Source organism: Peromyscus maniculatus, chromosome X, assembly GCF_049852395.1.
Source record: "Peromyscus maniculatus bairdii isolate BWxNUB_F1_BW_parent chromosome X, HU_Pman_BW_mat_3.1, whole genome shotgun sequence".
NCBI lineage: Eukaryota > Metazoa > Chordata > Mammalia > Rodentia > Cricetidae > Peromyscus > Peromyscus maniculatus.
This window is the reverse complement of record NC_134875.1, coordinates 108,056,588-108,070,384: the sequence shown is the minus strand read 5'-3', so window position 1 is coordinate 108,070,384 and position 13,797 is coordinate 108,056,588. Positions and strand designations below refer to the sequence as shown.

General features: G+C 41.9%; 2 pseudogenes across 1 annotated transcript; both read left to right on the top strand.

Annotated features, from left to right (window-relative positions):
- Positions 1–1,827, top strand: LOC102909240 (ubiquitin carboxyl-terminal hydrolase 21 pseudogene; annotated as a pseudogene).
- An 8,832-nt stretch (positions 1,828–10,659) lies between these two features.
- LOC102918016 (E3 ubiquitin-protein ligase RNF168 pseudogene) lies at positions 10,660–13,797 on the top strand (annotated as a pseudogene). Its single transcript, XR_013048315.1, has 2 exons — positions 10,660–12,164; positions 12,515–13,797. The product of XR_013048315.1 is annotated as an E3 ubiquitin-protein ligase RNF168 pseudogene (transcript).

Here is a 13,797-nt window from a genome sequence, read left to right as displayed (position 1 = left end):
CAGGTCCAGCCTGCGGTGTCCACAATGCCCCAGGCTTCTGAGCACCGCTTGGGCCGGACTCGAGAGCCACCAGTCAATGTACAGCCCCGAGTGGGAGCCAAGATACCATTTCCTCCCCGGGCCCGCAGCACCGAGTTCCTGGGCCGAACTCCATGTTACGACCTTTGCCTCCCAGGCCAGGTCCCCCAGATGAAAGGCTCAAGAAACTGGAGCTGGGTCGGGGTCGGACCACAAGCTCTCGTCCTAGAGGCCCCCTTCGAGCAGATCATGGGGTTCCCTTGCCTGGTTCACCACCTCCAACTGTGGCTCTGCCTCTCCCATCCCGGACCAACTTAGCCCGTTCCAAGTCTGTGAGCAGTGGGGACTTGCGTCCAATGGGCATTGCCTTGGGAGGGCACTGTGGCACTGGCGAGCTAGGGGCTGCACTGAGCCGCTTGGCACTCCGGCCTGAACCACCCACTCTGAGATGTAGCACTTCTCTCCGGCGTCTCGGGGGCTTCCCTGGTCCCCCTACCCTGCTCAGCATACGGACAGAGCCCCCTACTTCCCATGGCTCCTTCCACATGATATCTGCCCGGCCCTCTGAGCCTTTCTACTCTGAGGACAAGATGGCTCATCACACACTGCTTCTGGGCTCTGGTCACGTTGGTCTCCGCAATCTGGGAAATACATGTTTCCTGAACGCCGTGCTCCAGTGTTTGAGCAGCACAAGGCCTCTTCGAGACTTTTGTCTTCGAAGGGACTTCCGGCAAGAGATGCCTGGAGGAGGCCGAGCCCAGGAGCTCACGGAAGCCTTTGCAAATGTGATTGGTGCCCTCTGGCACCCTGACTCCTGTGAAGCTGTGAATCCTACTCGATTCCGGGCTGTCTTCCAGAAATACGTTCCCTCCTTCTCTGGATACAGCCAGCAGGATGCCCAAGAGTTCCTGAAGCTCCTCATGGAGCGGTTGCACCTTGAAATCAACCGACGAGGCCGCCGGGCACCACCAATCCTGGCCAGTGGTCCAGTTCCCTCTCCACCTCGACGAGGAGGGGCTCTGCATGAAGAACCTGAATTAAGTGATGATGACCGAGCCAACTTAATGTGGAAGCGCTACCTGGAGCGAGAAGACAGCAAGATTGTGGACCTGTTTGTGGGCCAGCTGAAAAGTTGCCTCAAGTGCCAGGCCTGTGGGTATCGCTCCACGACCTTCGAGGTTTTTTGTGACCTGTCCCTGCCCATTCCCAAGAAAGGATTTGCTGGGGGCAAAGTGTCTCTGCGAGATTGTTTCAGCCTTTTCACCAAGGAAGAAGAGCTAGAGTCGGAAAATGCCCCAGTGTGTGACCGATGCCGGCAGAAAACACGGAGTACCAAAAAGTTGACAGTACAAAGATTCCCCCGAATCCTCGTGCTCCATCTGAATCGATTTTCCACCTCCCGAGGCTCCATCAAGAAAAGCTCAGTAGGTGTAGACTTCCCATTGCAGCGACTGAGCCTAGGGGACTTTGCCAGTGACAAGGCGGGAAGCCCCGTCTACCAGCTGTACGCCCTCTGCAACCACTCCGGGAGCGTCCACTACGGGCACTACACCGTACCCTGTGCCGCTGCCAGACTGGTTGGCATGTCTACAACGACTCCCGTGTCTCCCCTGTCAGTGAAAATCAGGTGGCATCCAGTGAAGGCTACGTGCTGTTCTACCAACTGACGCAGGAGCCACCTCGGTGCCTGTGACACCGTCTTGAGCCCTGGCACCTGTGAAGACCTTTTCAACACCCTTAAGCTCCCAGGCTCCCCATTTACCTCAGAGACGTCTATTTTTGTGTCTTTTTAATCGGGGAGGGGTGGTGGTGGTTGTAGCTCCCATTATTTTTTTTATTAAGAAGCACCCTTCCACCTTGTTTCCGGCCCCATGTACAGAGCTCACCAGGCCCTTGACCATGTACAACCCCCAGAACCTCTGCAATCTCACTTTTTGTGAATAAATTTATTAAGAAAAAAAAGATTTTCTCATTTTTGTGCATATATGTGTTCTGGTGAGTGCATGTACATTTGTGGCCATGCAGATACATGTGTCTGTGGACAATGCACAAAAAGCCAGAAACAGCCATCAGTTGTCTCCTCTATTACTCTCTATCTGTTCCTTTCAGGCAATCTCTCTCCCTGAACATGGGGTTCACATTTTTTCAGCTAGGTTGGAAGCCAGTAAGTCCCAGAAATCCTTCTGTCTCCTCCCTACCCAGAACTTCACTTAGAGGTACACACAGGACTCCCAGCTTGTTATATAGGTGCTATGATTTGAAATTTTATCTTCATAGTTGCACAGCAAGCACCCTTACCACTAAGTCATATCTCTAGCCTGCTTATTGGCTTTTGCCATACTATTCCCTCTGTTGAACACACACAATTTTTCTTTTCTTTTTTTCTTTTTTTTTTTTCTTTTCTCAAGACAAGGTTTCTCTGTGCAGCTTTGGAGCCAGTCCTGGAACTCGCTCTATAGACCAGGCTGGCCTTGAACTCATAGAGACTCACAAAGGTCCACCTACCTCTGCCTCCTGAGTGCTGGGATGAAAAGCATGTGCACCACCACTGCTGAGCAAAGGCATGCAATTTCTGTCACACACACACACACACACACACACACACACACACACCACCACCACCACCACACTTACCATCCTTTCTTCAGTTACTATAATCCTTTAAAGCCTTGAGTAGTTTTCAGAAGGACTAGTTTTTAACACAAGAGGCAAAGAATGGAGGAGTGCTATGAAATGCTATCTTGTGAACATGACATGGTTGTTGCACCCAAGAACTCACAGCAAACTGTGGTTAGCTGTACAAGACCTGCACAAGATTGAGCCTGAGCCCATTAACATTCCATTATGTATGGTGAGGGGTTCATAAGGTTCCACACTTAGCTGAGAAGCTAAAGGCAGTTAATGCTTGCCCAGGGGAGGAGAGGGTCATATTCCTCCATGGTATAACCACTGATAAGTTGACATTTTTTACTCAAATAACTAACTGCCACTAATTCTCATGCAGGCAACCCTAATTAAAAAGGACATTAACCTAAGAGGTAGACTTGTTGGGAAGAAATGGTTCAGTGAGAAGATAAAGGGATACAAGAAAGTAATGGAGGCTGAATGTGATCAAACTACATTAGATATATCATGAAACTGTGAAATAAATTTTTATGCATTTAAAAAATTATTTAATTTTTTTCATAAATTGTATTTTGATCAGCTTCTTTCCTCTCCCTCAATGCCACCAAGATCCTACCTACTTCCTTACCCACCCAAGTTCATGTTCTGACTCTCTCAAATAGAAAACAAAAAATGAAAATCAAGACAAACTAAACATAATCAACAATGCAAACAACTCAAAACAAAACAAAATGCACACACAAGGACAACAAAACAAAAACAAAGCATCTGCTTTGTGTTGGCCAGATACTCCTGGACATGGGACATGCCCTGGACTGTGGCTGATATACTCAATGACATTCTATTAGAAATTGCTGATTTCCCTATTCCAGCAGGTATCTGTAGGTGAAGTATTACTGGTCCCACCTGGCTCCCATGGTCCCACACCAAGTAAACACATAGAGGCTTATATTAATTAAAACTGGATGGCCTAATGACTCAGAATTCTGACTAGTTAGATCTTAATCTTAAATTAACCTATTTCTATAAATCTATACCTTGCCACATGGCTTGTGGCTTACTTGTTATCTTTACATCTTGCTTCTACTGGAGGTAGCTGGCAGCATCTCCTGACTTAGCTTTCCTATTCCCAGAATTCCCTCTGCTTTTCCTGCCTACACTATACTTCCTGCCTGGCTACTGGCCAATCAGCATTTTATTTATCAATCAAATCAGAGCAACACATTCACAGCATACAGAGCGATATCCACATCAGGTATCAATTACAAATAGACTTCGTGTCTACTTCAGCATCTCAGTGCTGGGATTTTGTCTGGTTTGATTTGTGTGTGCTGTTACAGTGAGTTCATATGTGTATCAGTACTGTTATGTCTGAAGGATATTTCCTTGGAGTCATCCACTATCTGTTTTATAGGATCTTTCCAACTCTTCTTTTGTATAAATCCCTGCTTGAGGGGAAAACTTGAATGAAGATATTCCATTTAGGGAGTAGTGCTCCAAACCTCTCACTCTCTGCACACTGTCTAGTTGTGGGTCTCTGAGTTAATTTATGGAGAGTAACCAATAATCTTGGCAGTAGCTTGTGATGATTGGGAGGCCAATCACTCAATAAGATGTAACCTATTCCTGAAATTGGAGGTTTTACTTGGTGGCTTAAGATGTCTAGTTGACTCAGTCCAGGCAGGTCCAGTCCCCTCCTCCCAGATTGAGCCAAGCATCCCTGTATAAGTCCCAGGTTTCAAACAGCCAACTCATGCAATGAGCACAGGACCCGGTACCACTGCCTAGATGCCTCCCAAACAGATCAAGCCAATCAACTGTCTCACCTATTCAGAGGGCCTGATCCAGTTGGGGGCCCCTCAGCCTTTGTTTCATAGTTCATGTGTTTCCATTCATTTGGCTATTTGTCCCTGTGCTTTATCCAACCTTGGTATCAACAATTCTCACTCATATAAACCCTTCTCTTTCTCGCTAATTAGACTCCCGGCGCTCCACCCGGGGCCTAGCCATGGATCTCTGCATCCAGATTCCTCAGTCCTTGGATGGGGTTTCTGGCACAACTATTAGGGTGTTTGGCCATCCCATCACCAGAGTCTACCAGGTCGATCTCAGTCCTTGGGGGAGGCTTTGCCCTGGAGGAGGTGGGAATGGGGGGTGGGCTGGGGCGAAGGGGAGTGTGGCAGGAAGGGGGAGAACAAGGGAATCTGTGGCTGTTATGTAGAACTGAATGGTATTGTAAAATAAAATAGAGGGGGGAAAAAGAAATGAAGCTACTGGGCCATTTGATTTAAAAGTTAATAAGCAGATAAACATCTAAAATGTAGTAGGCTTTGAATAAGAATGAAGTAGAACAAGATTGTAAGCTGGAGAGTAATGATATCATTATCTATTTTATATGAAAATACTAGTTTCCCAGGAAAGATCAACCTCTGTGAAACACTTGTCCTGGAGAATAATCATAATAAAATACATGTAACTGCATACTAACGACACACACACAAGTATTTAAACCTAAGAGTTCCCTCTGACAGGACACAATACAATCTCCTGAGCTGGTTAAAATGAAGCCTTGGTTTTGTTCTAAGGGCCAGTAAGTGGAAGGATTTGTTTAAAAAAAAAAAAAAGATGTCTAGTTGAGCATTATCTCTCCCATTATATTGTGACTCCTTTTAAATTCTTTTCATATATGTATATATTTTGGGAAGCTTCTACAATAGTAGATTTCCACATGACTTTTCAAAAGGCCTTTAGTGTTAATTGTCCCTCCCCATATTTCCTCTTTTACCCTACCCTTCCCTACCCCTCCCCATTTACTCCTCTTAAATACATTACATATAATGTGAAATATATGGTAAAATAAAATTTTAAAGGACTTGCTTTATTCTGAAGTCCAGTTTTTAGCATCCACATCTTAAGTGGAGTTTGGTATTTAATATAATATCTTTTATTTATTCTTGGACAATTTCATATAAGCATACAATGAACTTGGTTTGTATTCACTCTATTATTCCCCAACTCCAATTCCTTACAGACCTTCCACATCTTTCTACACACATCCTCCTCTCAACTTCATATCTCCTTTTTTAAAAGAATTCAGAGTCCAATCAGAGCTGCCCATATGACTATGCATATGGGTCAATCTACTAAAGCATAGCCAACCTACCAGATACCATACATACAATTAAAGAAAATTGATCTCCCTCCTTTAGCAACTAACAACTGTGAGTAAAATCTCAACGATGGTCAGGGCCACATGAAGCCCTCTTACCTCCATTTTAACTGGTTGTGATTCCATCAGTGCAACGAGCGTGTCAAATCTAGAAGACACTGTTTCATCCCAGTCCTCCCTGACCTCTGATACTTACAATTTTTCTGCCACCTCTTCCAGGATTTTCCATGAGCTTTGACAGTGGGAGGGTGTCATCTTTATGGCTGAACACTCCACAAACATTTGCTTTCTGCACTTTGACCAGTAGTCTCTGTTTTAACTGTTTTCCACTGTACAAACATGTTTCTCTGATAAGGGATGAGAGCTACACTTTTCTATGGGCTTCAATATACATACTGAGAAGGCAATTTGGTGATATGCCTATTTTGCAAAATAATAGTTCTTTTCTAGCCTATGATCTCCCAGCCATGGGTTCTTTGCCATATTTGCAATACCAGGCCTGGGTTCCTCGTGTGAAATAAGTCTTAAATATAATCAGAAAGCTATTGGTTAGCCCTAAAAACATTCATACCACTACTACACCAATGGGCACATCTTTCCAGGCTGGTTGTTACTGTAGCACTCAGAGTCCACAGCTGGGTTAAGACTTGATTTTTGCATTGTGGCCCTGCAACATTGTGAAAATCATCTCTCTTACATTCTAAAACACTGGAACTTTTGCTGGACCTCACAGACAAAGTTAATATTACACACTGAGGTCACTTAAGACTTAAAGCTGCTATCCTATTGTGTACTCAGCTTGTTTGTCTAACCTGCCTTTAAGAAAATGATGTCACAATCTACCTTACTTGTCTTGTATTTCCCATTTAAATCAACTTTTACAACCTAAGGTAATGCATAGTGACTACCATACTCAACTTTTTAAATGAGGGTACTGGGATCAAAAGCAGGTTTTCATCCTTGCAAGCAAGCACTTTACTAACTGAAACATCTCCTCAGCCCCTAAATCCCTACATTTTAAAAGGCCTTATTATTTTTGTGTATGTGGGTTTATATAAGCACAAGTGTACAAGCATCCTCTGAGGTGAAAGGAGGGCATCAGATCCCCTTGAGCTGGAGTCACCCAAAATGGGGGATGTGAAACAAACTCAGGTGCTCTGGAAGAGCAGCCGGTAATCTTAGCTGATGAGTCATCTCTCCAGCCCCATGATGCATTGCATTTTGTTATTAATAACATAATTGACAGACAGCAAAAAGCTATTATCTGTCAGCCAGCCCCATAAAATTTTTATTTTATTATTATAATCTTATTTTTAACAAGATTGCAGCACATTTTGGTAACATACAAATTATTGTGGGGTTCTGTAAACCAAATGCGATGTTTTCAATTCAATCTGTAAATGTTTTCATGCTAAAGTACAAAGCATTATTAAATTTTACCTTGAAGGACCGGCAAGATAACTCATTGGTAAAGGCAACTGCTGCCTGTAGATGCAAGCTAGACAATCCGAGTTCAATCCTTGGGACCCACATAAACGTGAAAGGAGAAGTGACTCCATCCACAAAGATGCCCTTTGACCTCTACCTATATGCTATGATACAGTCACACACACAATGGTAATAATTTTTTAATTAAAAAATAGCTTTAAGCTGGGCGTGGTGGCACACAACTTTAATCCCAGCAGAGACAGGTGAATTTCTGTGAGTTTGAGACCAGTCTGGTCGACATATTGCATTCCAGGACAGCCAGCACTATTATAGTGAGACCCTGTCTCAAAAAAAAATCAGCTTTAAGCTATTGGCCTGAAGCAGAAATAGTAACAAATTATTCTCATCAAAATAGTGAAAAATGTGTCAGTGAGATGGGAAGGCAGACAAAAGTGCTAACTACCAAGCCTGATGACCTGAGGTTAATCCCCAGGACTCATGAATCATATGGGGAAAGGTAAGAATTGACTCCCAAAAGTTGTCTGTCCTCTCCATATGCAGACTGTGGTACACATGCATACACACAAAATTTAAATGTAATAAAAATATTTTAAATATGGAAGATATTGTATTACAAACCATTACTGTCCTCCAGAACTAATTCTTTGCATCTTTCTCATCTTATACAAAAGATGAATGAGTGAGTGAATCATAGTGCTAAAAGATTATTTCAGAATTTTCTTTGTAAAGTTAAGTACTTTATTACAAGTTAACGTTTTATAAAATATCAGCAGCAACAACAAGCAATTATACTCCTGGGGTTTTTATTTTTTGTTTTTAAAGACTGAGAGCCTTTAAAAGTTGGAAAGGTCAGCTGTATCTAAACTGTTATTTTAAAATTGGTTTAAATTAGTTAGAATAGAAAGTAGTGCAGCCTTTATGGAATTATCAATGTTAAAAAAAATAAACCATAGGAATAGATCTGCCATATAATCAAGCAACACCACTACTAGGTTTAGACCCAAAAGAAATGAAAACAGTACCTGAAAGAGACATCTGCTTATGAATATGTTTTGCAGAATTATTCACAATAGCCAGACGAATGGATAAGGAAATGTGATATATACTGGAATATTATTTGGCCATAAAAAGAACAAAATTATATTCTTTGCACATGGATACAACCAGAGGACATTATGTTAAGAGAAATTGATCAAGCACAGGAAAAACAAATACCAAGTGTTCTCTTTCTTTTATATATGGAAGCTAAAAAGTTGACCTCATTCATGTAATGTATTGTGGTTACGAGAGCTTTAGAAGAGGAGATTGCAGGTAGGATCATTAGCTGGATAGGAAGAATAACTATCATGTCCCATAGCATAACAGGTTAGCTATTAATGACACATATATATCAAAATAACTAGAAAAGTAGGATTTTGAATGTTTCCAACACAGAAAGAGTAACTTTCTGAGGAGGCTGATATGCCAATTGCCCTCGTCTGATCATTGCACACTGTATACATGCATTGTAATACTGTAATTATGTATCATAATGTCTCAACTGAAAGAGAATATATTTAAAAAGAAACAAAACGAATAATGATTCTTATAGTAAAAGAGGATACCAACTCACTTCTTAGGTAATATTTTTCTTGCTCTAAAATAGAGTATGATCTCAAGCCCCCTAAAACTACAGAAATTTCCTAGTTTGCTTAATGTGCTTACAGATATTTTTTTAAATGTGTCTGTGATCAAGTAGGTTTCACAATAGCAGATATTAGAAAGTGAAGCAGGGTTTTTAATTTAATTTTATTATTTTATATGAATGTTTTGTATAAATGTCTGTGCACCATGTCATGCCATGCCCTTGATGATCAGAAGAGGGCACTGGATCTCCTGGAACTGAAATTAGACCGTTGTGACTAGCTATATGGGTACTGTGGATCAAACCCTGGTCCTCTGAAAGAGCAGCCAGCGCTCTTAAACCCTGATCCATAACTCCAGAACAGCAAAGGAGGGTTTTACAGGTGCTTGCTTTTATCTTTTGTAAGTCACAATGCATTATAATACACCCAAGGAGGGTGTTGTCTGTCCATGCAGTGTTTTTCAGTGTGGCTTGTGAATAAACCTCAGCTAATGGTAGAGGCTGACCTCCCCATTTCTGCCTTCACTATTGATTTTAATATGGGTAAAATAATTTACTTCATCTGCTGAAAAAATAATAACAGAAGCCGGGTGGCAGTGGCGCACGCCTTTAATCCCAGCACTCGGGAGGCAGAGGCAGGTGGATCTCTGTGAGTTCGAGGCCAGCCTGGTCTAGAGAGCGAGATCCAGGACAGGTACCAAAACTACACAGAGAAACCCTGTCTCAAAAAAATAAATTAAATAAAATAATAGAGCCTCCATTCCTCTTATTCAGCTCCCAGACCTGTTTCCAAAATCTTGATGTTTCTTCTTTGTATTTCTTAGGTGTAATAATATTCACGTTCCTAGTGTGTAGGTTTTTTTTTTTTTGGTTTTTTTTTTTTTTTTGGTTTTTCGAGACAGGGTTTCTCTGCGTAGCTTTGCACCTTTCCTGGAGCTCACTTGGTAGCCCAGGCTGGCCTCAAACTCACAGAGATTCGCCTGGCTCTGCCTCCCGAGTGCTGGGATTAAAGGCGTGCGTCACCTGTTTTTTTAAAAACCAACAGACCACAAAGATCTTCTGAAAAACCAGATCGACTTGACGAGGCTTTCCAGAATTGGCCAATCACAATGACGTCAAAAACTCTGACAATGTATTTGTGCTAAATGCTAACAGCAAAAATCTATGCTTTTGTTTAAGCTTCACTTGCTTTCAAAGGTCATGAAAGACTTAAATAAGATTCTCTCTGCTGTGGTTGAGGGCTGCTTACATTCTCCTACTCCCAGGAGGGGATTGTAAATTAGGCTTGGCTGTGAATAAATTTTACCCTGCAATATCTTGATGTTAGCTCCTGGTTTTTGACACCATAGCACTATTAGGAATTCACTCAAGAAAAAGACAAATGCTTAAATGAATCCAGTCCCTTGCCGTCTATCTAGCACAAGACACCATAACTTTTGAAAAATCAATAATATACCACCCTCATGGACTGCATATTGAAGGAAGACCTAAACAAAAACTAAGAATTTAGAGCTCAGGAATGGTGGCAGCATGCCTATAATCCCAGCGTGTAGGAGGTTGAGATACGAGAATCACAAGCTCAAGACTGGTCTGGACCACAAAGTCAGACCCTGTCTTATATAAAACATAACAATTCCAAGTTTCCTCGGAGGGATACATTACAACCGGAAGACCGATCAAAAGTTCTCCCTTTAAAAGTTCTCACTTATGGCTGACAGACGCGAAGCGAGTTCTAGAACATTCCCATGAAGCAGTAGGGGCCCTCTCGGCTACCGTAACCGGATATCAAGTAACGCGTGACGGAAGTGCCCGGCTCTCTCCCTCGCTTTAGTCGCCATTGCTGTTGCCGCTACTCACGGAGCATCCTCTCAGGCTGCTGAGGTACCGGTTTAAATTGGGACTTGTTTATTTGCTAAAATGGCCTTATCTAAACCTGATGACTTGACTTTAGATGACTGCCAGTGTCTCCTTTGTATGGAATTTCTCATCGAGCCCATAACTCTGCCTTGTAACCACACAGTGTGTAAGTCATGCTTTAAGGCCCTTCTCCGAAAAACATTTTTATCGTGCCCCTTCTGCCGCACCCGGGTCTCTTCATGGGCTCGGTACCATACTCATATAAGTAGTCTTATCAATAAGGAACTGTGGGAAAGAATTCAAGCTCAGTATCCAGAGGAATGCAGTCGTAGGAGCCCTGAGGAGGACAAGTCATGTTTAGTCTTCTATGAGGATCCGCCGCCAGTTCGAGTAATAAGTAATCCCGGGGAATTGAGGAAAGAATATGAAGAGGAGATGATCAGGCTGGAGGCTGAGCGCCAGGCCACCGAGGAAAAACAAAACAGAGCTACTAAGAAATACATAAGGCAGTTATTGGCAAAGGACATGGAGGAGGAAAAAATACGGGCAGAAAAGCGCAGACTGGAAGAACAAAAGCAAAGGGAGGAGGAAGAGGCTAAAAAACTCAGCACGGATGATAAAGCAACATCCCCAAGAAAGAGAAAAAGGAAACAAAAACATTGTGACAACGTCTCAAAATTTTCCCTTCCTTGCTCTCAGCCTGAGTCAGCATCACGGCATGATGCTGTGCAAGATGGTAAGAAAACATCTGTAAAAACTGACAGTGATGGGAAGAGCACTGGCGGACAGGGAAAAAAAACTAAAACAGCTACAAAAGGTCCTGAGATTCCAGACCATGGTGCTATAAGTTCCCATTATGCATTGTGTTACGGCTGTGATGAGAAAGAGGGCACTTCGGGAAATGAGGCAGCAAAACCAAGCTGCTCTAATCACAACTTGTATGTACCACCTAAGAATATTAAAGCAGAAGCTACAGCTCACTCTCCTGCCGAAACAGAGAGTGGAAGCAGTGTATCAGCCATGACAGTGGAAATTGGAAACGGCACAACTGAGGCAAAAGGTAAAATGTCTCACTCTTCGAGCGGTAAACATACTTCTAAAAGAAAGCATGAGAAATCTTCATCTGAAGCAGCCAGTGAGCTTGACACTTACGACCTGCCCTCCAAATCTTCCTCAGATGAAGACGAAATACAAGTCTTAATTACCAAAAAGCTGATAGATTTGGAGAATCTGTATTTTGAGAAGCATCAGCAAGAAGAACAAGATAGACTATTTGCATTGGAGCTTCAAAAAGCATTTGATGAAGAAGGGAAGGAAATGTGGGGTGAAAAGTTCCCAAAGAAAAATCCATACCACTACGATTCCTCCCCTCCAGACACTTCAGCAAAAGGAGAGGGTTCCAAAGATAAGGACATCTGAAAGGTAAAGTAATATAAAGTATTTAAGACCTAAATTAATCACCTTTTTAAAAGATGCAGTTTAAGCATTTAGCTAATGTTAGTGAGGAAAAGATGGCAAATTCTGCTAGAGGATGACAATTGTAAACAAAGTTTTCATTGCCCATTGCCAAGTATTTCACAGAAAAGTGTTTTTCAAGTGTTTTGAGAAGTAGACAAATTAATGCAGGGGTAGGATATTTTGAACCCCTAAAACTACATTGTGAAGTTGTCTTTTCTATGATAGAACCTATAAATGTATCATTAAATATTTGAAATTGTCATTCGATGGGCACACTCTCACTGTCTTTGTTGTTTTGCTATCATTTGAAACAGGGTCTCTTGAGATCCTCCTGCCAGCCTTCTGAGTGCCGTATTTACAGATGTGCATCACTACGTCAACCTGCATTCATCTTTAATGGACCTTATGATTACAGAGAATAGAAATGTGGTTCTGTAAAACTCAAGTCATAAGCAAGGGTGCCTAGCCTTCATGCTATTAATGGTTATTCTGTTGTTAGTAGGGGTGATAACTACGTTTGATAGTTCTTATGGATATAAAATGCCTTGGGAATGCTAGACCTCTTGAAGTCTTTTATCCCCAACTCACTAATTACTTGCTACTCAAACAAACTTGTTAATAGTTTTTTGTTTGTTTGTTTTGTTTTGAATGGAATAAAGATCCAGGTAGATCTCAGTTTAGTTTGAGGCCAGCCTGGTCTACATAGTAAGTTCTAGAGAGCTAGATAATGAGAGCTTGTCTCAGTCAAACCAGACCAGAGAAAACAATAAACTTAAAATAGGATAAAAGGGCTAGAGGTATGAGTTAGTAGAGGTATAGGTTAGTAGTAAAGTGCCCTGAGTTCAATCACTGGTCTGGAAAAAAAAACAGAAAAGAATAGGAAGATAGGAAGTTACTCCAAGAAAGTAACAGCAAAATATTTTATGGTAAGGAACCTGAAATAATTACATTTATTTCCACTTAGTATTCCTTCTGTTGATACTAATTTTTATATGTATTGAGACAAATAGTATCATATTTAGGGGCTGGATTTGGTTGCACTTCCCTGCAGTCCCAGAACCTGGGAGATTGAGACAGGAGAATTACAGTTCAAGTCCAACCTGGGCTCCATGGCAAGATCCTGTCTCAAGAAAGTTTTAAAAAAATAGGAGTTGAGAACTTAGTTCAGAAGTAGCATACTTGACTATAAGGCATTAAGACCCTGGGTTTGGTTCCCAGTACCAAAATATAGGAATAATAAATGTGAGAGTTGTTTTTGAGCTAGTGAAGTATACCTCTAAGTGTTTCCAGAGAGGGTCAGGATGTGGGGCAGTGACTGAAGGAAAAGACCTGCCCAGATGGAAAAAGCTGAAGAAGCCAGAAGACATTAGATTCCAGCATCCACCTGTCAACATGAACCTGACAGTAGCAACTCTCCAGTGAACATCCAGATCTTCAGCACCAGATGGGGACTACCAGAGGCTTCCAGAAGACACCTTTCTGTCTACTGGCTAAGTTTAATTAATATGAACTTTAGCAGACAGTTCTAATGTTTCTAAGAGTCATTTATCCTTTTTGCCTTTCACTTAACATTTTAATAAATTTTAATTAGCTTTAT